Below are 27,287 nucleotides of genomic sequence, written 5' to 3'. Positions count from 1 at the left end.
GTGGCTACATTCTCAGAATGGCATTACCTAACCAGATTGAAAGTGTCTTCTATCCTTTATCTGAATCAGCAAGTCAGCATTAACCAGTTGTTGTTTATCTTAGGGTTGGGGAGACACATGGAGGAAATTGTGAGGTAAAGCTCTAATGGTGAGAGTTCATATAATAAGACTGGCCAGCTGTATCAGTTATCCATTGCTGCATAACAAATTACCCCCAAACTTAAGTGGTTTAAAACAAACATTTATTATATCACAGTTTCTGCAGGTCAGGAATCCAGGAGCATCCTAGCTGAGTGGTTCTGGCTTGGGGTCTCTCATAGGTTGCAGCAATATTAGTTAGGGCTACATTATCTAAAGTCTCAATTGGATCTGGAGGGTCCTCTTTCAAGAAGGCTCATTCACATGGCTGGCGTTGGTGCTTGCTGTCAGTTGGGTGCTTAAGTTCTCCTCCGTGTGGACTCTTCAGCAGGATAGCCTGGGCTTCTTTATGTGGTGGCTGGGATCTGAGAGAGAAAAAGCCAAAGAGAGAGAAAGGTCAAAATAGAAGCAGTAACTTTTATAACCTAACCACAAAAATGACATCCCATCCCCTCTGCTATGTTCTAGCCATTATAAGTAAGTCACTAAGTCCAACCCACACTCAAGGAGAGGAGAATTAAGCTCTACCACTCAAAAGAAGAAGTATCAAAGTATTTGTGAACATAATTTAAAGCTGCCACAAATAAGCCAGGGAACACTTCTACACAGTGTCTGCAAAATGATAAGGATCTCTTAATGACTCCAAACCCCAAGAAAACCATGGAGCATCCTGAAGTGGAGAGGGTATGACCAGGTGATAATGGAGGCTCAGAAACAACCCTTGCTCAGGACCACAGCATAGCATTATAACATGCACAGTAATTAAATGAATGGGCCCAGGAGCCAAACTGCCTGAGTTCAAATCCAGGCTATACCACTGACTAGCTGTGTGACCTTGGGTAAGTCACTTAACCTCTGTGTGTCAGTTCTCTTAATTGTAAAAAAAAAAAAAAAGGAGAAATAACACTACTGACCCGCTAGGTTTGTTAGAAGGATTAAAAGAGTTGACATTTAGCATGGTGCCTGGTTTGTGGTAAATGCCACATAAGTATCTGCTAATACCCAGTTCCTCTCTCTCATTGGCAATGCCCTCCCTGTTGATACTTTCTCACAAGGGATTTATTGAGCACCTTTGATGTTCCTCAGGCTAATCCCATATACCTACCACCACCACCACCCCAATTACCCTGGGCCCTGCCCTATCCCCAGCCCTACAAACCAGGGCCAAGCAGACAGGCTGGGCTCCATGAGCTCCATTTGACCCTGCCAGCCCAGCACTGCCTTTTGTGGCCTCTCTGGGAATGTTGTGCAATATGTTGGCCACAAACATTTTATGAGCAAGAGGACATAAAGAAATTTTTCTCCATCGACTGGTAGTCAGGCCTGCTCCCTCCCCTTCCTCTTTATAAGCTTCCTTGGTGATAAGGGGAACAACGTGGAGAAGGTTAAGACTGCCCTCTCCACAGGGCCCCTGAGGAGCAGCCTAGCCTCGGGGCCTCTTCCCCCAAGCTCTCCAGTGCCAAACCTGAAACAATCATCCCTGCCATGGAGGGGTAGGCAGACCTGGATCTTGGAGACCTGGATTCGAAGGACCTAAGATCCTTAGTTGCTTGGGACAGGCACCTCCTCCCAGGTCGTCTGGTTTAAGAGTCCCAAGACATTTCACCCAAACACCAAGAAAAGATAAAAGGTAAGATACTGATCATAAAGCTACATCTATTACATCTGAAGCTCTACTCTGTTCTGGGATTTTACCTTTTTGACGCTAACACATTTTTTCTTTTATGCAGTGATATTGACAACTGTTGGTAGTTTTCCCTCAGTGCCCTTATATGACAAAACTAATGGCTGGCAACTTTAAGCTGGGACTCCCATTTTAAAAATATCACTCTCTTCTATGCAGGAAACACAAAACCATCTCCACTCCATCAAGAATATCTGCTGACCACTGGCCTGGGCTCAGACACCAGGTAAAGGGGGAGCTCACCACACTCCTGCCCCAGCTCTGCCTATAACTTGATGGGACCAAGGACAAGCCCCTTCCTCTCCCCAGCCCTGGTTGGTCTCCCCATCTGCTCAGTGAGCAGGTTGACAGATGTTCTTTCTCAGTCTATGATCTAGACCAGCTCTGGACTCTGCCCTGGAACCCCCTCCCAGCCCTCCCTGCCTTAGCCCCCATCCACCCCAACCCTGAGATGACCTCAGGTGGATGCTGATATGCTGGGGGTGGCTGGCTAGACCTGGGATTCATCTCTAACTGGCCTGAAATGCCCCTTCGCCAGGCTCCATTGGAGACACGGTCTGAGCTGGGGGCAGGGAGATGGGCGGGGTCTTCGGCCTTTGGCCAGGGAATCTTCCTGATGCACCAGGGAGGGAGAGAAGGATTTGTCTAGGCTGGATTCTTGGGACCCCCTCCCTGCCCTGCCCCCAAGGCTTGGCTGGAGCACAAGGGGCCCCTTTGTGGGGCCTAATCTCAAAGCACTGCGGCTTTAGCGACCTTCAGGGATGAAAGCGCCAGGAGCTGGCGGCTGGGGAGGTGGTGTGGGGGCAGTCCCACTAATCCCTGCGCTTTCGTCAAACAAAGCTCCTGGGAGGTGATCCAGAGAACCAATTCCTCGAGCCTAACCCACTCTGACAGCCCGAAAAGGAGAGGCCTGCTGCCCTTCGCAGTGGCCCCATTTCGGCCATAGGGGCTGAGGGAGACCTGGCCTGGGACTTTCTTCACTTCCTCCCATCCACCCAGGGACAGCTCTCCCTTGAGGACGTGTTTCACTACTTCCTTTCTCTCCACATTCAGCTCCACTGACCCCCTAGTTCTTCAGCCCCAAACATTTCAACCTCTATTCGGGCCCTAATACCATAGTCCCCAAAACCTGAGTTCTAACCTGTAGCCACTAAATTCCCCGAAATCTCCAACACCCAAATCCTCAGTATTCCAGACCCAGATCTTGTAGCTCCCAGTCTTCTGTCTCCCAATTTCTCACCCCCAGTCCAACCTCCAGACTCATTCCCTCAACTTCCCATTCTCTACCCTCCAGACTCTCAGCCCCCAGTGGTAACTCTCCAGCCTCCAGGCCCTCCAGCTCTCACCCTCAGCCCCCATCTCCAGCCTCCATAGAACACCAACCCCTCTTCTCCCAGCCCTTCCCCTCCTGCTCTGTTCCACAGGATATATCTGACTATCGCTTTCCCATTCCATGTCGTCTGACCAGGCTTCTTGGCACACTGTGTGCCCAAGCCCACATTCAGCTTAGCCATGGAGAAGATTGAGGAAGAAAATGATTCTCAACCCTCAGTAAACCCATGCCTTCCACCAGACATTCCCTCCAGCTGTGATCACCCTGGAATCCTGATGTTTCATCTAGGTCTCACAGGTGAGCACATCCTCATGGCCAGAGGAAGGGCAGGGGTCCCTGCTGGGCTCAGTGGTCTCATAAAAGCAACCCAGAGGGCTAGCTTCCTGAGGGAGGGGTGTCAACAGAGCTGGGTTTTCCACTGCCCTATCTCTCCCTTGGGCTGAGGAGATCCCAGATACAGAAATCTCCACCAGATCTAGAGAGAGCCAGGTGGGGTCACCCAGGCCAGCAGAGACCACTGAGGAGCCAGTATGGCTTTGGGGCTCACAGGGGAGGGGTTGGGCAAGGCAAGAGGGTTGGATTCCCAAGAGAGGGGTGGGGGCCAGGCTAGCCCAGAGCATTTTCCCACCATTGCCTCTGCTGTCTCTACTCCACTAATCTGATTACGATATTTACCAACCTCCCATGGCCTGCTTGGGGCAGAGGGGGTGGGGTAGGGGTGACACCAAGGATCTCAGATCCAGTTCCCAGCATAATGGGAGGCCCAGAAAGTTGTTTATGGGCCCTGAAATGACTACACCAGGCTATCCTGCCTGCCTGCCCCAGGCCACAGAGCTATCTGAAAGACCCCTCCCCATGAAGTTTAGCTTTCTTCAGGAAGTCTCCCCTGCCACCTTCTATCTCAGGAAGCCTAGGTCCTCTCCAAGCCACTTCTGGGACCCTCATGCTGTCTCATCCCAGAACCATAATTGTGATATTATTCAAGTCTGGAGCAGTGCTTTTGTTCTTAAGGATTGAAACTTTAATGATGAACTATTAGGCACTGAGGACAAAGAGGGTGGTGGTATAGGCCTCAAGGGGCTGCTCCACCTGTTGGGGTCAATGTCACACACACTTGCTTTGACCTCACACCCAGTCTCAGACCCTTCCCTAAGTGAGGGGGGTATTACAGCACCTGTCTCAAGTTTCAGTGAGAAAAGAACAAAACAAACCTCTCTCTCTCTCTCTCTCTCTCTCTCTCTCTCTCTCTCTCCTCTCTCTCTTCTCTCACATGCCTGCGCGCGCACTTGCCTTTACACACCTGAGCACACATACATGCCTTTATTTATTAATGTGTGCAAGACACCGATCACTGTCACACAGGGAAGGCCCACCCCTCCCAGCCCCTTCCCTCTTCTCTGCACCACTGAGCACCATACAGGTCTGTTGGGGACACCATGGTGTAGGTGTAAAAGTCCAGTGGAGAGAGAACACTGCTGATAGATGAGAGGGGAGCACTCTTACTGGGGTTGGTGGGGACACTCTTACTCCTTAGCTCCCCAGAGGAGACCAGAATGCCAGTCTCCCTAAAGGTTTAGGACAGGGGAGGTGGCCCTCCTCAGGGGAACGACAGCACCTCTTCAACCTCCCTCTCTCCCAGAGGTCTAAGGCCCCAAGCTAATGCATCCCTTGAAGGATTTCAAATAAAGACGTTATTCTGGAGAGCAGGTAAGATTTTCTTTAAAAAGATAATAATACAAGACTAAATTCAGCCTGGAACAAACCTCACTCTCTCCTGAGGGCCCTCTAGGGTGCCCACCCACAGTGTACTCAAAACTGTGGGTTTTTCAGCTGTGGGTAATTACAGCTATAGGTTCGGAGAGTAGAGAAAGGATTGGGCTCCCCCTGCTGTCTGACATCCAGAACTGTGCCTCTCCCCAGGGTGCCTCCTCCAAGATCCTAGGTACCCCGCACTCCCCCACTCCGCCCCACCCCCGCAACCGCACAAGGCCTCCTCTTCTCACCTCCCACGCCCAGGTGCCTTTGGTTGGGACAGAGAACCTATTGTTCCTTGGGGTCCCGATTCTCCACTGGCAGCTGCCTGGAGAAGGGAATGGCCTGGCTGAAATAGGGGCAGTTTTCACATTGATGGAGTTTCATAGGCTGAATTTTGGCTTTTTAGCCCACAGGGGGCTTAAGGGGAGGAGAGACTAACATAGGAAATGGGCTAAGAGAGGGGAAGACTGTGACCCAGAGACTGGGGAGAGGAGCCAAGGGAGAAGAATCGGATGGGGAGGAGAAAGGGAAGACAGATCAGAGGGGTGGAGGTGAGAGGAAATATCGAGCAGGACAGGTAAGGTGGACACAGATGATGGGGAAAGGGAGATGTGCACAGGTGAAGACACAGGTGACCTAGAGAAGAGCAGAGAGGGCAGGGAAGGTACAGAGTGAACAAAGGCAAGAGTTGGTGCCTCCTGCCGCCTGCTGTTTGCTGATGCACATCCAGCACTGTGTGTCCAGCCAGCCCTGTGACTGATGGCCAGGCCCCTGCTGGGGCGTTGAGGGCAGGCACTCAGCAGAAGCAAACAGCTTGGATGTGTGTGGCCTCTGGACTATGGGGCATGGTGGGGGCAGTGGGCAGAACAGATTGAGTTCAGTGCTGTGGTCAGAGGCCCAGACCTTGGGGTGGTGGCGGGGGGCAGGCCTTCGGTGCCTCTCCTTTCCACTCTTCAGCATATGCCTGGCCCAGAGATCCTCACTCAGGCAGGCTCAGACCTTGTCTTCTGTTGTGAAGCCCAGACAGAGAGCCCTGTCCACTTGGGCAGGAGTCCGGAATTCTCAGACTTCTAGCCTGCCAGGTTCCCTTCAGGGCAGGACAGAGCCCTGTATTGTGACCCAGAGAAGACAGCCAGGCTTAAAGAAAGGGCAAGCTCACTTTCTACTCTTAGCCTCATCTTCTATCCCCTTGGTGCTATGTATACATGGGTGGTGGGAGTGTTAATCAGACCACACGTACAGATCATCTAGCCAATTCATGATTTCTGCCTCCCAAAGCATTTAGCTGCTCAGCCCCCTGAAGAAGAGCTGGCTTCTTTATCTCCCTTTCTCAGCAAGGGCCTTCTGGGGGGAAGCAGGGAGGCAGGTTAGGGTAGGCAATGTGTAACTCTCCCGTGGTCACCCAGCAGATCAGCTGGGCTAGGATCTGGGTGTCCTTCACTCACTCAGATCTCTGTTCACTATCTCTCCCAGCCTCTTAGAACTTTCCCCACACACATTACACAAAGACCAGAAGATCTGTGGCCATGAGGAGGCATGAGGAGCTGGCCGAGCAGACTTGAGATGGACCTTCTGTCTCCAAATTCCATGAGGTTGTCTTGGTTGTGGAGCAAGTGCCCCTAAGGGATCACAGAGCCCTGGTACCGAGAAAGGCCAATTTAGACTCCAAGTGAGGATGCACTAAGCAATGAAACAGGTGGCTAGGAAGTACTGAGCTTCCTGTGTCTAAGAGAGTTTAAGAGGCTGGATGAGATGCCCCTTGAGGATTCTTTCAGACCTGGAGTCCCAGGATACTCTCAGGTGAGAATGGGAAAAGTCACCTACCCTCAGACTGACTCCTTGCTTCTTACTCCTCTTCTTCCCCAGGCACATGGTCAGAAGGAAGTGTCTGAGTGGCCTCATTTCTCCAACTTCCTCCCCCCACACCCAGGTTTCCAAAAGGAGCCTGGTGTCCTGGTTTAAAGATGGCCCAATCCAACATCTCCCTCCTCCTAGCGGCCCCTCCCTTTTACCATGCCAGCTGAGCTGAGATGGAGATGCCAGGGGGCCAGGGAGGGGGCTCATCAGCAGTGGCAGCGCTGCTAATAGACTGTCCTCTGCCACATCCTATTACCGTGCAGCCCCTCCTCAGCCCCCCAGCCTGGCCAGCCTGCGCCTCTCAGCGGCCCCAGGGACCAGGCATCAGATTGGAGTCAAGATTCCGAGAGTGTCATTTGCCGCCTTTGATGGTGCTGATAATAGGGACAGGCTGGCGGGCGGAGAACTGTGCGCAGAGGCGGATTCTCTATTAAGGCTTCCCACCTCAGCCAGCAGCGAGCGGGAGGCAGGCCGGCGCCAGCACCAGGCAGGCGAGACCCAGAGAGTTCCGTGATGGAACCCAGAGAGCAGCAGCTTGCCTCTGCTGCTCTCTGCCACATTAGTCCAGGCACTGACAGAGAGCACAAGGACCAGTAGTGATGGGGTCAGAGAATGCCAAATCCCAGGGGGGCGGGAGCGAAGGACAAATGGGAATCCTCAGTTGATCCTTTTACCACACCGTACCCCGAGAGTCTGCCTGTTTCCATCTCACTTCACTGTTTGAGACCCAAAGCCCTCTGCTGCAGAACAAATAGAGAGGTCCTTGCTCTCCTACCTGCTTTCAGAGCAGAACCTTACAGAAGGCCAGGAACCCTTACCTCCTACCCAGAGAAACTTGGCAGAGTCCCCCTCTCAGCAGCCACAAGCCCTGCTGGGAGCTTGGCCAGTGGATGTTCTAGGGGCAGGACTTCACTGCCCCTGCACCAACTACAGGACCACCACCGCTGTTGCCATCCCTTAGCTCTGTGGTCACCACCACCACTGCCCAGGCCCCTCCATTACTATCATCCACTGTACACAGCACTCACTGTCCCCAGCTCCATCAGCATCACCACTGAGCAAGCGGTCAAGAGCACAAGCTCTGAAGCTCCTCCAACTACTACCTTCGATCACTTATTTCAACCCCTCTATGCCTGAGTTTCATCATCTTTAAAATGGGGATCATATTAGCTACTCTATAGGCTTAAAATTATTTAACAAGTTACTATAGATAAAGTGCTTAGAATAGTGCAGTGAGTACTCCTTAAATTATATCATTGTTATTATAATTCCTGTTCTCACCATTATCAACTTCATTACCACCTCCACTGCCTTTCTTAATAGTAACAGCTATGTAGCAAGCCATATTCTAATTATTTTACATATATTAACTCATTTAATCTTTATGACAACTCTATATGAGGTAGGCTATATTATTATCCCTATTTTACAGATGAGGAAACTGAGGCACGGAAAAGTTAAATAACTTGCTCAAGGTCAAACAGTTAGCGAATGTCAGAACCAGAAGTCAAACCCAGGCCAAATTCTTAGCTACTGTGTCAAACTATCTCCCACTAGGGTCTACTTCTTTGCCCACAGTATTGCCACCTTTTGACTGTCGCCATCATTTCCCTGTCACCACCACCATTATCAACACCCCAGCACTCTCCCCAGTTCATTACTACATTAGCACCACACCACCTCCATGGCTCTCTGTATCTCCAAGATCATCATCCCTCTGCCAATCTCAGCTGCCATCAGATTCTCAGCATTGTTACTTGCAACCCACCCAGAATAGATTCTTGCTTCTGCCGTCCCTAAGCCCCGCGCTCTGAGCAGTGTGAATATTCTCTGTGATACAGGCCTGTCAATGTGGCCAGATCTGGAAAGGACAGACAGAGAAATTTAAATTGCTACAAAGCTATTCAGGTGCCAGCTAGAATTTAAGTTCGGCTGGAGCCCGCAAGACGTGCTTTGACTTCTCAGTTCCCGCAGGAGCCCAGTGTGGTTTAAACACCCTTTTAGCATTCGGAGAGCCTCTGATGTGGAAAGACACCTTACACCTCACAGATAGCTGAGCTGAGAATAGATTTGTCAACACAGACACAATCCCCCCATTTGGCTTCTTAGAAGTCTGTCTTCTCAACCTATCAAAATCTTTGAGGGTGGGTACACAGCTTCATTCCTCTCCTTGTCCCATTTCTTCTTCAATACATCCTCTATCCCCTGGCTCCCATCCTCACCCCCCAACACACACCCAATACCAATGAATAAATGGACAGATGAGCTCTAGCTGGGGCCAGAAGAGGAAGAAGGATCTTGCTGTCCATGGTACTGAGACAGCCTTGTTCTTTAGGTACCCACAGGTCCCCTCTTGTCCTTGACAGGTAAGAACTAGTCTTCAGTTTTTCCAGGACCCATCACAACTTGCCACTCCCATCACTGCAAAACCCATTACCATTTGCAGAGCCTGTCCCTATTTACAAGGCCCATTATTGTTTGCTGAGTCTCTCATTGTTTGCAGAGCCTTAAATTATATGCCAAGCTCGTCAGTGTTTGCAGAGCCCATTACCATCTGCAGAGCACATCCCATCACTGATTTCTGAGCCTGTCACTGTTACAGATCCCATCATAATTTGCAGAGTATGTTACTATTTTCAGAGCCCAAGACTTCACAAAGACCATCTCTATTTGTAGAGCCAAACCCCACATTTAGATCTCATCATGGTTTACAGAGCCTGTCACCATTTGCAGAACCAGGATCAAGGCTGAGTACATAGAAGGTGCTCAAGCAGCTCTTATGATCCAGATTCTCCAAGCATAGAGATGGAGAAGACAGAAGGAAATGGAGCCAGAAGGAAAGAAAGGAGATGAACAACAGAGAAATCTGTATTTATTCAATAAAACTCCTGTGGGCCTAGGCCCGTATTAGGCTCTATAAACAAATAAGTGGGGAAATGCAATAAAAATGGCTTCCAGTTCTTGAGTCAGGCTCTATGTTTAGTGTTTTACAGTCTTGGTCTCATTTTATCCTCATCACAATCCGGAGAGATAGGGACTGATCCTATCTCCATTCTAAAGCTGAAAAGGATGTCCTTGGCTGGATGAGATCAAATAACTTACCCAAAATATCACAGAGCTTATTAAGAGTATGTCCAGAACTTGAACTTAGGTTTGCTTGACTCTAAAACCGATCTCTATTGCTTATCATGGGGTAAAAATGGAGAAAAAAGGAGATGGGAAGGTATAGAGAGATTGGCTACCTATCTGAATAGAGACAAAACCCTACACTTGAAATAGTCTAAAAGGGGAGGCTAAGCCTTTAAAAACTTTCAGAGTGCCCCTGGCCTAACCCAGACTGAGTCAAAGTGCAGACTCAGAAGGATAAAGCCCCCCAGAGGGAACACTGAGCATCCAGGATCCCCTGTCTTTGAGCTTCGAGACAGGCCAGCTTCCCCTCTCTATTCAGCTCTGCTCTACTGTGACCTTCCAACCTGAGCATAAAGACCTCATAGAAGTCTACAGCCATGCCACCCTGAACAAGCCTGATCTCGGAAGCTAAGCAGGGTTGGGCCTGGTTAGTACTTGGATGGGAGACCACATAGGAAGACCAGATGCTGTAGGTGTAAAAAAAAAAAACAACCTCATAGAGCCACGTAGAGGCTTATCCAGGGGTGAAAAACAAGCCTAGAGACAGAGAGACACAGACTGAGCAACATCAGGATTCATCGACAGAGAATTGGAGACAAAGAGAGACAAGCAAGAGCCAGAGATAGAGTGACAGAGACAGACAGAGATACAGAGTCAGACAGAGACACCGATTCACAGGCCAATGGGGAAACAGAGTTAGACATGAAGAGACAGGGAGATAGAAACAGAGGCACAGAGAGACCAAGAGCAGCAGAAGCAGGGGATAGGAACTAGGCGGGCATGAGGTGGAGAGTTAGTGACATCAGTCAGGAGGAGCACCTGTTCAGGTCCAACTCAGAGGGTCCATAGCATCTGGCAAGGGTAGGGGAGGCTCTTACTGAAGAGGCAAAAGCAACCCTTCCCAGGATTCTCTGGATGTGAGCTATTAAAAGAGTCTGCTGTCCATGCTTCCTTTCCTGGGTAAAAATGTGCACATAGCCCAAGCCCAGGATTTAAGGTCATCTCTGTTCCCCTTTACCCACCTTGGAGATGACTCAAGAGGTCACCACCTGGAGCTCAAGTGGGTTCTGGACCTGGAATTTGGTAAATGAAATGCCTTCCCTCTCCTTGATGCTTTAACCTTCTGCTCAATCACCTGCCTCCCCAAGCCACCCAAAATAGGCAGACGATCTTCACGAAACAGCATGCTTGCTGTGCAAATCCAGCAGGCAGTGTTTCAAATTCCCCCTTCCCTCTACTCAGACCCCACTGCAGCCCCTGTATGGAAATCCTCTGATTCCCACTGGCCACATCTTGTCCCCCAGGCTAGATAATTGGATGACTTCTTTGAAAAGGTTCCTGCTGGTTTCCAGCTGTGTCAGTGGTACAAAGTAAACGAGAGATGCTTGGAGGCCTAGCACACAGTAGGTGCCATCAATTATGGAGGTGCTGTGGACAGGGACTCCTTTTTCCTTGCTAGTCCCCACCCTCACCCCCACCTCCACCCCCAGGGCCAGTACAGAATGTGTCAAAACTAGAGAAGAGCCGGTTGGACTCTGTCTCTTCACCTGGTCAGAGAAGGGGAAGAGGGGAGGCAAGAAGGCCCTAGGCAGACTGGAGTCTCGCTCCAATCTGGACTCCACTAGCCCCTGGCCCCAGCCTCAGATGGGCCATGGGTTTCTCTCTACGGGAAGGTAATAGCTTCTGGCCTGAAACAACTGAGCCACTGAGCCACTTCAGATTGGCCTCTCCTCTCCCCACCCACTGCTCATACACACATACTTGGGGGCTGGAGGGTTGGAGTGGGGAGAGTTCAGGCTCTCCTCCCCTCAGGGCAGGCTGCCCAGACTGGCTCCCCAGCCCCTCTGTGCTCTCCTAGGTAATAAGCCTGAGTTGGGGAAGGGGAAATTGTAGTGGCTCTCAAGGATCTCCCTTCTCCCCAGCCTCCTTCCTTTGCGGGGAGGGCATGTCAAGATATCATTAGCTTTTGGATTCTTTCTGCAGGCTGCCTCTTTTGGACTAATAATAATAGTAACGATAATAGAAGTTCCCACAGTTTGAGCACCTATCTGCCAACCAGTCTCCCACGTGCTGAATTTCCTTTGTAAAAATCTTATGAGGAAGGCATTATTTTACCCCCATTTTAAAGATGGGGCCTGAGGCATACCAAGGCTAAGTGCCTTGACCAAGGATACACATCCATTCAGTGGAGGAGCAATTTGGACCACAGCAGCCTGGGGAAAGGAGGGCCCAACCCAGGTAAGAACCACTGAGATGCCGCTGAGCCCTGACCTGGAGGGCCCCTGGGTGTGTGTAAGGGGGTGTTTTTCCTCATCCTCATTCCCTTAGTCCTGCAGGCCTCCCTCTGTGCACCCCTGAGGTTGACTCCTGCCTAGGAGGACCCTCCTCACAGCCTGGCTGCTGATTAATTGTAACCAAGCCTTTCCTGCAGCCAACTAATCAGATCTGTCCCACTGTCAGCCAAAGAAATCCTTCTTGAGTGTGAAATCAGGCCTGACTGACCTATAGGGGGGAGGGGCAGGCACCTTGATAGGGGCAAGGGACTAGGCCAACTTGTCCAGTGGGTCAGGAGAATTTCTTCTTGAGGATCTGACTCCTCCAGGTTTTCCTCCAAGGGATTTGGGGCCAGAAGGCCAATGAGGGAACCAGGCCCAGTCAGGGTCAGCACTTGGTCGTGGCTACACAGGTAGGGGAATATTCCCCTACCTTCCCCAGGAGCTTGAAGCACCAGATCACATCTTCACCCTCCCATAGATACCGCCTCCCATTCCCCACACTGACCAGGATCCAGGGGTCAGCCCAGGCCACCTCAAGGTGGATCCCAGAGTCTGAGAAGAACTCTCTCTCTCACACACACTCACACATACAACCTCTTCCCAGTGACAATGGTGGGTGTGATGGACAAACAGTCACACATGTGCGCACAGCACAGGGGCTGGGGGCAGCAACCAGTGCCCTGCTTGCTAAAGACTCATTAACCCTGACCTCTGTTTCCCACTGATTGAGTCATTCATAGGATTACTCTATCACTGCTTAGGACATGGGGTGGAATGCCCTCCATGCCACAGCAATTGCCCTCTGCCACTCTGGCAGAAGCTGTGAGGACTGAGGAGGTGACTCCATTTAGTGTCCACTATTCATGTAAAAAAATTGGTCTCTCTCAGAGGCTTGGTGTGTGTGAGTGTGAATAGTTTACATCCATGGTCACTTTGTGTGTCCAGGATGAGTGTTTGTCTGTGGTTGGTATATGTCCACAGTCATTATGTGTGACTGTGATGTTTATATGAAAGATGTGAGGCTAGGGATACACATACCAGTGACCACAAATACACGCTATCCAAAAGCATGCATATTATCATGAACATACACAAAGAGTATGAAAACATGAATGTTCCCTGGACACACACTGATTACACGCACTGAACACTTTATAGAGGAAAAGAGGCTGAAGCTTTCCTGACATCCTGCTTTGGCTGCTAGCTGGGTTCTTTCTGTGCCCCTTTCCCTGCTTAGGTAAGGGGAAGCTACCATCCTCTCTCCCCACCTCTTCCCTGACTGCTGCTCAGGGAAGCAGCAGGCTCAGAGGAACTGATGAGGGAAATCTTGGACCCCCAGCCCCAACCAGAGCCACCAGGGGGACTCAGCCTATTTCCTAGCCCAGTGCCATGCCTCAGTTCTTCCCACCTTCCCTGAGAATGTCTCCAACACAGAAACCCAAGAGCAGGCCCAGACTCCAGAGGTCTGGACGGTCCTGGCAGGCTCACACTCAGAAACACATACATGCTCACAAATACCACACACTTGTCCTCAGGGTCCTTCCAGGGGAGAGGGGTGGGCAGGTTTGTGATAGAGCACAGGTCTTGGGGGCTATATGTCTGCAGGGGGCATTGTGTGGCTAATATCTAGTCCTGTGTCTAGAAACTCCTGTGGGAGTTTCTTCTGGGATGGCAGGGAGGCACCACATCTGAATGTGGGGTTAATGTCTGCCGGTGTGTATGTGCAAGCTCCTGTGACCATGAGCCAGTGTTGTGTGAGCGTGTGAGCAATCATGTGATGCTGAGCCTGCATGTGGATGTGTGCATGCATCCCTGTGCATTCCCAAATGTGAGCCTGTGCGTGTATGAGAGCCTGTGTGTCTGGATCATTGTGGACCCTAGCGTGTAACTCTGCCTGCGTGATTGTGTGCCTGGAAAAGTGTGGCTATAATGCCTCAGCGGGCCCGCACCCCACCTTCGGCTTCTCTCGGGGCGACGATCCTCCATTCACCCAGCTGGGCGCCGTGCGGGTCTCCCGCCCGGGGAGTCCCCGCCCGCCCCCTCCGCCCGAGTAAACTTTTCCCAAATCCCGGAGCCGCTTAGGGCGAAGCCGCCCCCGCGGCCTAATCCGCGCCCCCCGCCGATCTGCATAATCGGGTTAGCGGCCGCGCTCCCTCCCGCTCCCGCCGCCGCCGCCGCCGCCGCCGCGCGCGATTCTCTCGCTGTCACTTAGGGAGGCTCAGCGCGATTTGCGGCCTAATCCCCCGGGATCGCTCGGCCGCCGCTCCCCGAGGGGCCGCCAGATTGTTCCCTTCATAATTGATTGACTCTATTTGCCGGATTGGGACTTCAAAGCGCCGGCGGCGCGGGGGCGCCTGGGAAGGAGCTGGGCCCGCGGCGGATCGGCGGGCGCCTTCCACCCCGCAGCCCTGTCCTTGGGCCCGGGAGGTTGGAGCATGAAATTCGCCAGCGATGATGATGATGGTGACGACGACGACGATGACGACGGCGACGACGGTGTTGATCGTGTCGTGACCGCCATTATTAGCGGGGTCTGGGCCAGGCCCAGCGCTCAGCGCTTCCCGAGTCCATGCTTTAAACTCGCTCACTCACAACCTTAGAGTCTGTAGAGCATTAATGTCCCCATTTTACAGGTGAAGAAACCGGTTCAGAAAGATTTCTTCCTTCCTGGCACACCTACTATAGGCCCGGAGCTGTTCTGGGTTCTGAGGATCCAGTTGTGAACCAGATTGACCCTATCTCTGCCTCCCCATAGAACTTTATTCTTGTGAAGGAGGCAAGTGGGCACACGAAACACATACAAGAACAGGAAATAAGGCAAAGTGATGTAATAGTCCCTGGAGCTGGGGAGGTAAATTCCCCCAGTGGTTCTTCTTAAAGAGCATGTGTTTAGTAGAACTGTGAATGCTATGAAGGCACCTGCTCCGTGAAGACCTGGGGGATAGGCACTGGGGCAGAGGCAAAGGCAGTGGGGCAGCAGGAAGGGCCCCTGTGCAAGGGCACACCATTAACAAGCAGCAAAGCCGAGAGTGAAACTCAGAGCTGCCTGACTTCAAAGCCCAGAGGCACGTTTCCTTTGTCACCTGCCCTGTCTAGACTGAGCCCCAACCTCAACACAGGTTGAGTCCAGACCCACAGACACAGGCACCTCTCCAGCTCCACACCGTCCATCCCACTGTTGGCTCCTGGATTGGCCTCTCTATGCTAGCCCCTATGTGGTTCCCTATCCCACTGATCAGGGACTGCCTTACTGGGCAGCCCTGCACCCAGAACCTTCCTGGAGGCAGGGCCTGCTACTTCCCTCACTGCGGAGGAAGCAGGGCCAGGGCAGTGGGGAAAGCCCGAAGAGCCCCACACCCAACCTTGCCATAGCCAAGCCCCCAGGAATCCCTGGCCCAGACTTGGGAATCCCCAGAAACGCTTAATTAATTCTTGATTACTCACTGTCTCTGCAGCTGCCATTAACCACCTCCCCAGCCTGGGCCCAGTTAGGCCACGTAATTAAATTAGCGCAGGGAGAACACTTCCAGGCAGGAGCACATTACTCCTGCTGAGCCTCTTAGAAGTTCTGGGAGCTGATGGGAAAAGGCTCAGAGACACCAGAGGGAGTATCCAGGGTCACACAGTGAGCTAGAACTGAGGCTCAACAGTAACTCCTTGAAATTATTAGTTCTGACCCCCTCATTCCACCTCTCTTGAGACCTGCATTCTCAGCACTTATTTTAAACCTTAAATGTCTTTAAAATGACAACAGATTTGCAGTCTGTAATTGCGAATTCACTGAGTACTTGGAGGGATGGATTTGGTTCAGGGGAGAGGAGCCCCGAATTTCCATGGGGTAGGAAGCAGGAGACAAAGGGTCCATAGTGTGGAGGCATTTTCCACCTTCAGTATCAAAGGGGTAGGGGTAGAGGGAGATGGGTGCACCAGGGGTGTGGGTGGGGAGAGAGGAATGAGAGGGACAACTGAGGCTCTAGCCACAGGAGCTCCCTTGGGGAAAGTAGGGAGTCACTTTCCTTTTTCATAAAAGAAACTAGAGAAAATAACCTAAAAGAGAGCCTGAGGGTGGACGTATATGCACCACAAGCCAAGGCAGAAGGGGCTGGAGAATTCAGGTCTATACAGAATGATGAGGGCCTTGCCAGGAGTCTCCACATCCCATGAGCCAGGCCTCCCTCCCTGCATCCTTTTCTCCCTCAATCCTGGGAGATGCTGGCTGACAGCCCTCCCTCCCTCCCCCCAAACCCAGCTCCTTGTCACTTCAGAAAATCAGAAATAAGCCTTAGTGATTAGAGGGAGACGAGAGTGAGATGGGGCTTAGAGGCCCAGGCTCAGGGAGGTGTTAAGAGGCGAGTGGGACTCAGAGTATTAGGGGGGCAGAGCTAATAGCTTCTCAGGGTGCCCCTCCCCCCAGGACTGTAGAACCCAGGGGAGGAGGGAGTAGGAGAGGGGGAAGGAGAGGGATGAGACCATGTGGTGAAGAGAGTGGAAAGATGGTGTGGAAGCGGGGAAGGAGGCAAGGAAAGAGAGGAGAGCTGAATGAGAAAGACAGAGGAGGAGAGAGAGAGAGGAGGGCAAAAAGGATGGAACTGAGGAAAAGGAGGGAATAAGACATGGAAGTGCAGGAGAGGGGAAAAGAGAAAGTAGGTGAAAAACAGAGAACTACAAATTAAATAACAAGATGTCATTTTCCCTATTTGGTTGAAAAAAAATTAAAGATAAAACCCAGTGTTGATGAGAGTAGGAGAAACGGAGACTTGGGAATACAAATTGGCACAACCTTGGAGGTTCTGGAGGTGGAGGGCATTTCGGCAATAATTATCCAAATTTTAAATATGCATCTCCAAACAACTTCACTTCTAGGCGTCTGTTCACAGCAATACTGGCCTCTGTGCACAGCCGTGTAAGGAGAAGTGACCACTGCAATGATCCTTGTGATTGCCAAACATTGGAAACAACTGACTAAAGTCGGACATTGGAAAGGACTGACTAACTATATTATGCTGCAGCCATAGCGTGGAATACTATGTACCCAAGAAGAAGGCGGAAATAGGTCTCTGTGTGTTGACATGGAAAGATGTTGCCAATAATATTGTTCAGTGAATACAGCGAGTCATTAAACAATATGAATAGTAGGGTCCCGATTTGAAGTGATTAAAAAAAAAAAACCACTTAAAACTATGTGGGGGGTATGTGCAAATGTATAGAATCAAATGTCTGGAAGGAAAGGGAACCCCCAATTACTGATAGTGGGACCAAGGTACAGAGAGGAAGGGGAGGGTTTAACTTTTCACTTTGTATTTTTCTGCATTATGTCTTTTCAATGAGTTTTTTTTTTCAAACCATGTATTAGTTATGTGCATTTAAGAATAATAATTTTTTAAATAGGGACGAGGGCCGGAGAGAAGAGTTGGAAGGAAGGAGAGAAGGTGGTGCTGGGACAGGAGGAGAAGCGCATGGTGGGGAGTGTTTGGCCTCTAGGAGGGAGGGGGGCTACCACCGAGGCAGTGCCCCAAAGTGACCAAACACATTCCTTACTCCAGTCCCCATCAGAGAAAATCTGGCTGAGGCCTGAGTAATTGAAGGCTAATTGGGTTTTAGGCTTGTTAATGCTCCTGTGAATGTTTGCACTGAGGAGAGCCAGTCAATCTGGATAAACGGCTCTCTGTGGGCCTCCAGAAGGGGGAAGAAATGCTAAGAGAAGAGCCTTATGGACGATGAGCAGGAACCCAGAGTCTTTGCCCACTCCGAGGGCGGGGTGGTAATGTGCATGGGAAAGCTGAGGAGTCCTTGGACCTGGAGGGGGGCGTGGCCTGGAGAGTAGAAGGGAGAGGCTGGTTCGGGGATGTTCTGGGGCCAAGCCCTAGTAGGGACGGGGTTCTGGCAGGCAGCAGGCAGGAGATCCAGGACTAGTGACTCTAGCCCACACCCTGCAGACATCAGGGTGGGGGTCTGGTCTCCAAAGGGAGTGAGGATATAAGCTTGGCTACCAGGGATAGGCAATGGGGGACGACCACCAGGGCCTCTGCCCACACTCAGGAGCAGATTGTTTGGCTCACACAGGGATGGGGTCCCTTTTAGGACTTTTTCCTGGGCTGGGCTGAAGTGGGCTCTATGGCCCAGGCCCTTCATTCCCACTAGAGCATCCTGTACCTCCAGGCCCAGGTCTCAGCCCTCGCTCCCAAATTCCCCACCACTGAGTTTAGCTCAGAGTCACCCAGCAAGGAGGCAGCTTGCCCACTGGCTGAGGTCTCTGAGGCTCCCTGTTCTCTAACCAGTGGGCCTTGTTGACTCTGAAGGTCAAATCTCAAGGAAACTCCATGACTCTGGCATAAACACGGTGACGGCACAGAAGGGGCCTCTCTAGTTATTCCTGAAGAGACCAAATGATGCCTGAGGAGGTACCATGAAGGATTCAGGCCCAGGCAGCTAAGGAAGAGAGAGGCACACTCTTAAAAAACCCGAAAAGGTTTTGTTTTGCAGAGTTGCTGTTGAGGGAGCTCTGTGTTCCAGCTACAGGAGCTGGAAATCCCAAGGAACCCACAGTGAGGCCTTTCCATGGGTAATCCCCACCCTCCATAATCCCCTTCTCTTCTCCAGGGGTCAGAAATACAGGATGTGCTTTTAAAGGATCAGCTGCACATTTGTCTCCTTCTCTTCCTCCTCCTCAGGCCTGACTCGGGGACTCGGGCCCCTGTGACAAGGCAGGGAAACATTTAATGAGTTTGTATTCCCTGAGAGCACAGTGACTGACAGCCGCCCCGGGGGTCACCACTCTTCTTGTCCTGGAAGAGGATGCAGCAGCTGCTGGGCTGTGTGTGTGCTTGTGAGTGCACGCCTGTGCTCCCCCGCCCCCCCATTCTCCCCACACACACACACACACACACCTGGGGCTGGGCTGGAGAGGAACTAGCCAGAAACACCCTTCTTGCAAACAGAAGCCACCGTGAGTGGTTGGGGAAAGAGGAAGAACTTGGAGGACTGCTGTGCTTTCTGGGGGAACTTCTAGCCCTCCACCTGCTCCCCTTAGGTCACCCTCCACACTCTTAGCTTGGACCAGGTTGGTGGGAGGGAGGCCTGAGGCTGCCCACAGTGGGGTTTGAAGGAATTGGGGGGCATGGTCGATGTGGAGGCCTGAGTCTGCATGGGTAATTAGGCCAGGGACTGACTTGTCAATAGCATTTAAGTACTTTTCTCCCATTTTCAGGCCAGACTGAATTATTTATTTGTTTCTGGTCAATCGCTGGTAATGTCATTAGCATTTGTCCATCAAAGGTAGGGAGCAGAGTGAGAGCGGTCCCCCTTGACTGACCCTTACATCCCAAACTGACTCTCCAGGGTCAAGCTGTCCAGTTCCCTGTCCCCGCTCTCAAGTTACTCTAGGACCACAATTTCTCAGAGGCCTGCATCCAGGATGTTCTCTATCCCCCATGTGCCACAGCTTCAAGCCTAATGGAGCTAAGGAGCCAGGTAGGTGGGGTCCTTCCTATTCTTCTTACACAAGCCAGTCATTAACTTAGAAACCCAGTCCTCCCACATTCAGGTGTCACACTGGCTGTCTGACCCCTTGGCGAGTGAGCTAAGCCTGGCAAGGGAAGACCTGGATGGATGATGGGACAGAGGGCCCGTGCGGCAGGCAGTCTGGGTAAGAGTCTGCCTCTTCTCTGGGTCCAGAGCCCTGTCTGCTTCCTCAGACTCAGCTCCTAATGTGGGGTCCTTCTTTCTCTCTCTGACTGAGCTCCCAAAGCAAAGCTTGCTTCTCCCCTTGGACCAGGCTCACAGGAAGTGACCTGCCACCCGCCTCAGATTAAGCTCTCAGATCACATTTCTTTTTCTTCAATTGGCTCTCCAGATTCTGTCTCCTCTTTCAGGCCAGGATCCCAAGCTGCGTCTCCAGGGCAGGCCCACTCTCCCCCACTCAATCCACAGGACTTCCGGCACCATTAAAACCAAAGGGACCCAAGGATTAATCCCTAGGGAAGGGGCTGCCAGTCCTGACCCGGCTGAGCTGTGGGTCAGAAGCTCCCAAACCCAGGCCCTTCACTAGTCAACCTAATCTTCCATCCTCAACCTTGAATTTAAAAAAGAAAGTGAAGGGTGAGACTTCTTGCAGAGGTTGGGGAGGGAATGTGCAGGGGACTTATTGAGCAGCCATCTGGGCGAACATGCTTGTGAAGCAGTGGGGGAGCAGGGCTGGACAGGGGGAGAGTTTGAGCTGTGGTGTAGTTGCGACAGTGGCCTCACCCAATCCCTCAGGAAGCTCCAGTGCTGGGATGGCCTTTCAGAGTTGTCCCAGATTGAGGTAAGGGGGCCAGATGATTGTCCTCCTACACTGGCCAGCCATCCTGTGGACTGCCCCGGGGAGGAGGCATAAGCCTTCAGAGAGGCAGCTGATGGCAGTTCCCCGGGGAGGAACCTGAGGGCGAGCCAGCAGTAGCCAGCACTCCAGCGGCTGCAGGAATGAGTGCCTCAGCCCTCAAGGATGATCTGGGCAGCACCGCAATATCCACTATGGATGTTCTGAGCAGCATGGATGCATGGGGCATAAGGAGTCTCAGTTCACAGAGGTGTGGGTAGTTATAAAAATTAGAGCTGTGTAGCTAGACAGGGCAGTTTGCATGGGCACAGCAGGATGAGAAGTTTGGGGTCCCATGGAGGGACAAGGCGGAGATGGTTTAGGGGGATCCAGTAGACCAAAAGTTTGAAGGGCAGAGGGAGCGGATGGGCCTTCTTCATGCTGCTCCTGCCTGGGCCTGGGCCTGGGCCTGGGCCTAGTGGACTGGGCAAGCCTGAGCAGCCTGAGTGAATGGGAAGAAGGCCTCCCCCTCAGCACTGCAGCTCCTCAGTTGCTAAGCAGGATTAGCCTCCTCTTCCTCAGGAGGAGGGGCTGGGCTCCTGAATCAGCCACCAGCTCTGGCCCTAATCCCCTGCGCTTTCTAATCCACCCACGACTTTCTTAGGCATTAACGTAGGGCTCTCAGCTCCCTAAGCACCACCCTGAAGATGGGAGCCAGGCTCTGAAGGGAATTAGGCCAGCCTCAAAGGATAGCTCTGCAGACAACTGGAGGGAGGCCAAGAACAGCCCCCAGCCTCTCCTCTTCTGCAGCCCACTCCCATCCCCAGACAGGGTTCAGGGTCTCATGGGGGTCTCTTCTAGCTCACTGCCAGAGTCAGGTGAGGATGGAAGGAGGGCAGTGCAGAGAGGGGCTGAAGAGGAAGAAGATTGCCTGGGATGGGTATGGAGTCTAGAGGTGGTGTCAGACAAGGATAGCTAACAGCTTGGCAAAGGCACGGAGATAGGACAGTTCAGGACACTCTGTGCCAAGAGAGACTGGAAGAGTAAACTGAGGCCAGATTGTGTTGGGCCTTGAATGCCAGCTGAGAAATTTGGACTTGGGAGTAATAAGGAGTCATGATGTAAAGTGGCAGGATTCAGAGCAATTGCTTTGGTGCCTGTGAAGGACTGGTGGGGGCAGGGCAGAGACTGGGGATGTGAAGGCTCTAGCTGTGATGACAGCAACAGGTGGTGAGGCCCAAAGAGCACACCTGCTCAAGGTCACCCAGCGCCAGCTCCCAGTGTGCTGGGTAGTGCAGCGCTCCACATGCACCTGCGAGGGAACAAGTTGGGGGTGTCCTGGGGAGGCGAGGTGGAGCAACGGTACATTGGCTGCCCTACTGGTCCTCTTAATTGTCGGTTATTTCAACTATTATAAACAGGTACCAGTAGCTTGGCTGCAGCACAGAAAAGGAGTGGCCAGGTAGATAGGGCCTTCACCTGCCCCAGGACACCTGCTTCCTAGGCCTGTGATAGTGACCTTCCTCTGAGAGGGGCCTGGGCAGGGAGTTGAGAAGGCAAGAGGGGGTGTGAGTTCAGGGGTGCCCAGGTCCTGGCAGCCAGTAGGAGCTGTAGTCTGCTCCTGAGCTCCTTCCTGGGAAAATCCAACTTCTTTCTCTCCCCGTCCCCTTCCCCAAACCCATCCCAGGATAAGTTGACTGCAGATGTTTCTAGGGTGGTCACTAATATTCATTAAACCAGTACTTACTAAAATTCACCTTACCCTACCCCTTGGGTGGGGCAACTGTTGTTTGCCCATTTTTTACAGATGAGAAAAATGAAGCTCAAAGGGAAGTCACTTTTCCTAGATCCACACGGCTAGTGACAGCACTGAAACCAGAAAAAGCAGAGGGAGCAAGACGACCATTAACAATCCAGAACAGCCAAGTAGTGCCCTGATTATAAGTGGGACTGTTAGCGTCTGATGGATTGGGGTTCAAATCCAAACTCTGCTTGCCTATTTCTAGCTGGGCGACCTCCTTGAGTCCCAAGTTTCTTGTTAGTAAATGAGTTAATAATGCCAACTCACAGGACCCCTACAGTGAGGGCCATGTAGGAGAATATACATACAGTGTCCCAGTGGAAACCTGGGGTGGGGAGGACACAGTTGTCACTGTCCACAGCCACTGAGTGGGCAGGCAGAGGAGCAGAGGCTGGTTCCCAACTCTGTCTGCTTCCAAAGCCTCCAGGTGTACCTTCTCAGAGGTGGTAGTAGGTAACTGGGGTCCCCAGACTTCTTGAGGGAGGTGGGCAGCAGGGCATGCGAGTCAGGATATTGAGCTGGTGGTGAAACGTGAAAAGGCTGGGAGTTTCATCACGCCAGGTTCGTTAGGCTGTCCCAGCTGGCCCCTCTCATTGGGCCCTGCTAATGAGCTTCCACTGGATTATCCGCTCCCACCTCCACTCGGTTTACTCTGTCAAATCGAGTTTGCATTTTAAATGGGAATTTGACAAGACGGGCAATTTGTCTGCTGACGAGGTTAATGGGTATTAGCCCTGCGGACTGAGGAGGGAGAACCCATGCCCCGGCATAGCCTGGCCTCTGCCCAGATCAATGACCCCAGCTGCCGCTCCTCCCTCCACTGCAGCCACTCTTGGCCTTCCAGTGTCCAGAGGCTGTCCCTGTGTCTAGCTCACCACCTCCCGGCAGTCTTCCCAAAGCACCCTGCCTTGGGCCACTGTCTTACTGCTCAGGCTAGGTGACATCCCTCTCCACTGGGACTCAGACAGGACTCCCGAGGTCTCAGCCATGTCACCTTTCTCAGGCTAGGAGCCTCCCCACTCAGACCCCTGTTTCCAGGGCAAAGCCAGGTTTTCTCTTACAGTAGGGCTCCCAAGGGCTGGGCACTGACTCCTCCGTCCTGTCTTCCCCACCTCCCTCTCCCATATGGGACTTGAAATGGAGCCAGGAAGGCTGGCATTGCCACGTCCTGAGCTTTGGTGCTGGGATATGGAATGGTTGGCCAGAAAAGGTTTCAAAGCCATCATCTTCAAGCTTGGTGCCTCACTAGACCAAGACCCAGTGTTGGGGCTCACAGGGGAGCTGGGGAAACTTTATGAGACTTCCTGTTGGGGCCTGAGTTGATGTCTCCTACGTAGGGTTCTTCCTCGAACCACCCCCTCCAAGGCTGAGCAAGAACCCAAGTTTCTGGGACCCCAGCCTGAGCCCAGGAGCAGCACCAGGCCAAGATGGGCTTGGCCTGTGGGAAAGATGCCTCAGCCTCCCCTCATCCTGGGGGCCCAGCGCCCTTCCCCGCCCCAGCTCATGTGCCACAATTACCTCCTAAGTGCCCAAACAAATGTGGCTGCTGGGGAAAGTGACACGGGCTCCAGGTGATGGATTCGTGCCATCGGGGAGCCGGGCGGAGCGGGGCCCCGAGAGGGGGGGCAACACTAATATTGTATCAGCGTCGGCGCCGGCGCCACGAGCCGGTGATGAATATGTGTCACTTTACACGGCGCACACTCGGGGGCCTGGCTGCGCAGGCATGGAAAATAGAGTGTCTGGGATTAATGATATTGAAAATGATAGAGAGCAGATTGGAAATGGCTTCGCCCGCCCGACCCGAGGAGATGGAAACGTACCTCACAGCTATCTGCCCAGCCCGGCCCCCCATCTGCACCCCCACCCTCCACCGCCTCAGAGGCCCACGCACGGCGACGAGGACCCGGAGTCTCATTCCACCAGCAGCTCCTCGAGATGGCACATATGTGGGGTACACCTGTGAGCAGAGAAAAGGGGCATCAACAAAATCTCAGCCCCTGATGACCTTTGACCTTGGTCCCTGAGGAGCCTGACTCCAGTCACCCAGTGAACCTTGACCTTGGTCACAGACCGAACCCTGACCCCAGTTCCAGCTGAGCCCTGCCTCTGGCCACTGATCCAGTCTGCTGGAGCCTGAGCCTCTCCCAAGACTGGAAGAGCTGGAGTAGTAGAGCCGGGAAAGTGCAGGGATGAGGCGGGAGAGTGTGGATCACTCAGTGTAGTGCATCCCCTGCTGGAGGGCAGCTCAGAGCCCAGGCTGTCACTTCATGGTGTGTACTCCCAGCTCAGAAAGCAAGTGAACAGGTGTCTTCTCCATTGATGTTTTCAGTGTTTAATTATGTGGTTTTTATGACTGTATCTGTACGCATAAGTACATATTTATAGGGGTGTGTGTGTATATGTGTACATCTGTTCACCCATAACCTGTGAGGTTGTGTCCAGTGTGTGTAGCAATGTAGGCTTGTCTTTCTGTATGCCTTGGTGTGTATAGGCATCTCTAAGAGGGTGTGTGTGTGTGTGTGTGTGTGTGTGTGTGTGTGTGTGTGTGTGTGTGTCTTATTATAGGCTACTCTCTGCATGGGTATTAGTGTGTGTATGGGGGTGTGTGTCTGTATCTGTGTGTATGTTTACCCACAGATAGAGGGACTTCATGTGTGGATGCTAGTCAAGGAAACCTCCTTTATGAGGCCTGACCTGGTCATGGGCTAAATTCCCAACATCAGGGCAAGATGCCTCTACCTATTGGAATGGAATCTATCACACTGGGAGTTCAACAAACTTGCCAGATGGACAGCCACCCAGAAAACTGTCAGCCTAGCCTCAACGTCCATCCCCACAACAGTCTCACTCCAAACCAATGTCAAGAAGATGCACCTACATCAACATCATTCATTCATTCAACAAATACGTCTTGAGGGCTCATGATGCAGCAGATACAGTCTTTGATGAACAGGACAGACATGGTTCCTGATTTCATGGATGGTACAATCCATCAGAGGAGACAGACACAAAACAAGTAAACAGGTAAGTAAACCAATAATGACAGAGTGTAAAAGTGCCTCAAAATAAATATTCAAAAGGCCACGATAGAGTTAATAAGATAGATATCATCATTAGATAGGGTTGTCAGGGTTGGCTCCTGAGCTGGCATTTGAGCTGAGAGATGAGGAGCCAGCCCCGTGGAAAGAGAGCAGGGTGTGCAAAGGCCCTGGGCATCTTCAAGGCCAGGTCAGGAGAGAGAAGTCAAGAAAGAAGTAGGAGAGAGGGGTGGAGCTGGGCCTCCTAAACCAGGGTGAAGAGTTCAGGTTTTGTTTTCAGTGGGATGTGGAGTCACTGGGAGGCTGAATCAGGAAAATGACGTGATCGTTTCTACATTTTAAAAAGAAATTGGAGATATTGAGAGTATAAGCAAGAGGTTCTGGTATTAGCAGCAGGCTCAGGGTCCACATCCTCCCAGCACCACCAGCAGATCTCATACACACCATCATTACTGCCAGCAACAGCAGCACCAGCTGGTGCTTCACTGATTCCCTTCTGGCAGCATCTTAAGGGCCTTGGGTTCCCTGTCCACACTGTCCTCAGTCCTGCCACTCTGCCCCCACCTGAATCATCCCTCTGCCTCATTCTCTGTCCCATGCGGTCTCCTAGAAATGCTCTCTCCCCAAGACCACCTGAGTCTTCCTCTGTCATCTGAGGAACCAGTCCTAAGGAAGCTAAGAGCTCTCGTGAAGGTGGGAGCTGAGAAGGGAGCTTCACACTGGTGGTGAGAAGCCCTGATCTAGGAGAGAAGTCTGTGCTGGAGCCGGATACACAGTGACTGGAGCAGCCCAATCTCAATCCTGGGAATTCTGAAACTACTCCCTGCCCCCTCTACCACACAAGTGTCCCCACAGGGTCCTAGCACATTGTAGGGCAAGGGGCTCACCTCTCTGTCTGCCAAGGAGAGCCTCAGGAGAGAGGAATACCAATGTCTGGTTCACCACTAGCACTGTGCTGGCACATGGAGAAGCCCCTGGGGGAAACGCCAGTCAGGGAGGCACTTGCTGAAAGTCCCATGGGGGTAGGAGCATGCTGGGTGACCTGACTCCACGTCCAGACCCAGCACCATTGCTTCCTTCCCTGGTATCTGGAGCTGCTGGCACGCAGGCTCCCTACCAGCAGTGGCTTTTGTATGTGGAAGAGGCAGGAAAAGAGGGCTGAGGCTGCTTCTCTGGGGCTGCTTCTCCCTCTCTGCTTCAGTCTCTTGTCTTCTGCTCACTGGCTTTCTCCCTCAATCTCTCTCAATCTCTCTTGTCTCTTTCTGCTCCTTCTCTCTCTATTCCCTGGCTCTTCTCTCTCTCTCTCTCTCTCTCTCTCTCTCTCTCTCCTCTCTCTCTCTCTCTCTCTCTCTCTCTCTCAGTCATTTGCAGAGCGGAGATGGCCTAGCCCATCTGGGAGCGAGAGCACGGCTGGTGACGGAGGCGCAGGTAATAGCCGAGTAGAGGAGAGAGACGTGGAAATTTATGACATTGAAAATGACTAAGAGAGAGAGTGTGTGTGTGAGTGTGGGAGAAGGAGAGAGCAGGAGGGGGCAGAAAGGGAGAAGGAGGGAGCTCTTGCGCGCTCTCTCTCATACACACTCCCTGCTCTACCCCTCCCTCCAACCTTGCAGAAAGGAGAAGACATGGGGGAGGGGCTGCCAGCCCAGGGAGTGAAAGACAGAAAGACAGACAGACAGACAGACAGACAGACAGACAGACAGACAGTTGATAGGACAGAGAGGGCAAATGAGAAGGACAAGAAGGAGAAGAACCGGTGAGACCAGGAGACAGAGCAAGGCTGTGAACCACTGTGGGAGAGATGAGCAGTGTCTGGCTCTGGTGCCTGCTCGTCTCTGCTCTGGTCACCCTGTTCAGGAGCTCTGGTCTGAGGCGAGGGGTGTCCCCATGGCACCCCTCGCCTCAGACCCCATGGAGTCTGGAGTCTAAGCTAGAGATTTTCTAAAGGATGAGCTTCAGAAAGGGCAGAACATACTC

The 27,287-nt window shown here is 52.2% G+C and overlaps 1 pseudogene; it reads left to right on the top strand.

Annotated features, from left to right (window-relative positions):
• Nucleotides 1-10,263: 10,263 nt before the first annotated feature.
• Nucleotides 10,264-10,372, top strand: LOC120581221 (uncharacterized; annotated as a pseudogene).
• Nucleotides 10,373-27,287: the final 16,915 nt, after the last annotated feature.

Source organism: Pteropus medius, unplaced genomic scaffold, assembly GCF_902729225.1.
Source record: "Pteropus medius unplaced genomic scaffold, Ma_sr-lr_union100, whole genome shotgun sequence".
Taxonomy (NCBI): domain Eukaryota; kingdom Metazoa; phylum Chordata; class Mammalia; order Chiroptera; family Pteropodidae; genus Pteropus; species Pteropus medius.
This window is presented reverse-complemented; position numbering and strand designations above follow the sequence as displayed.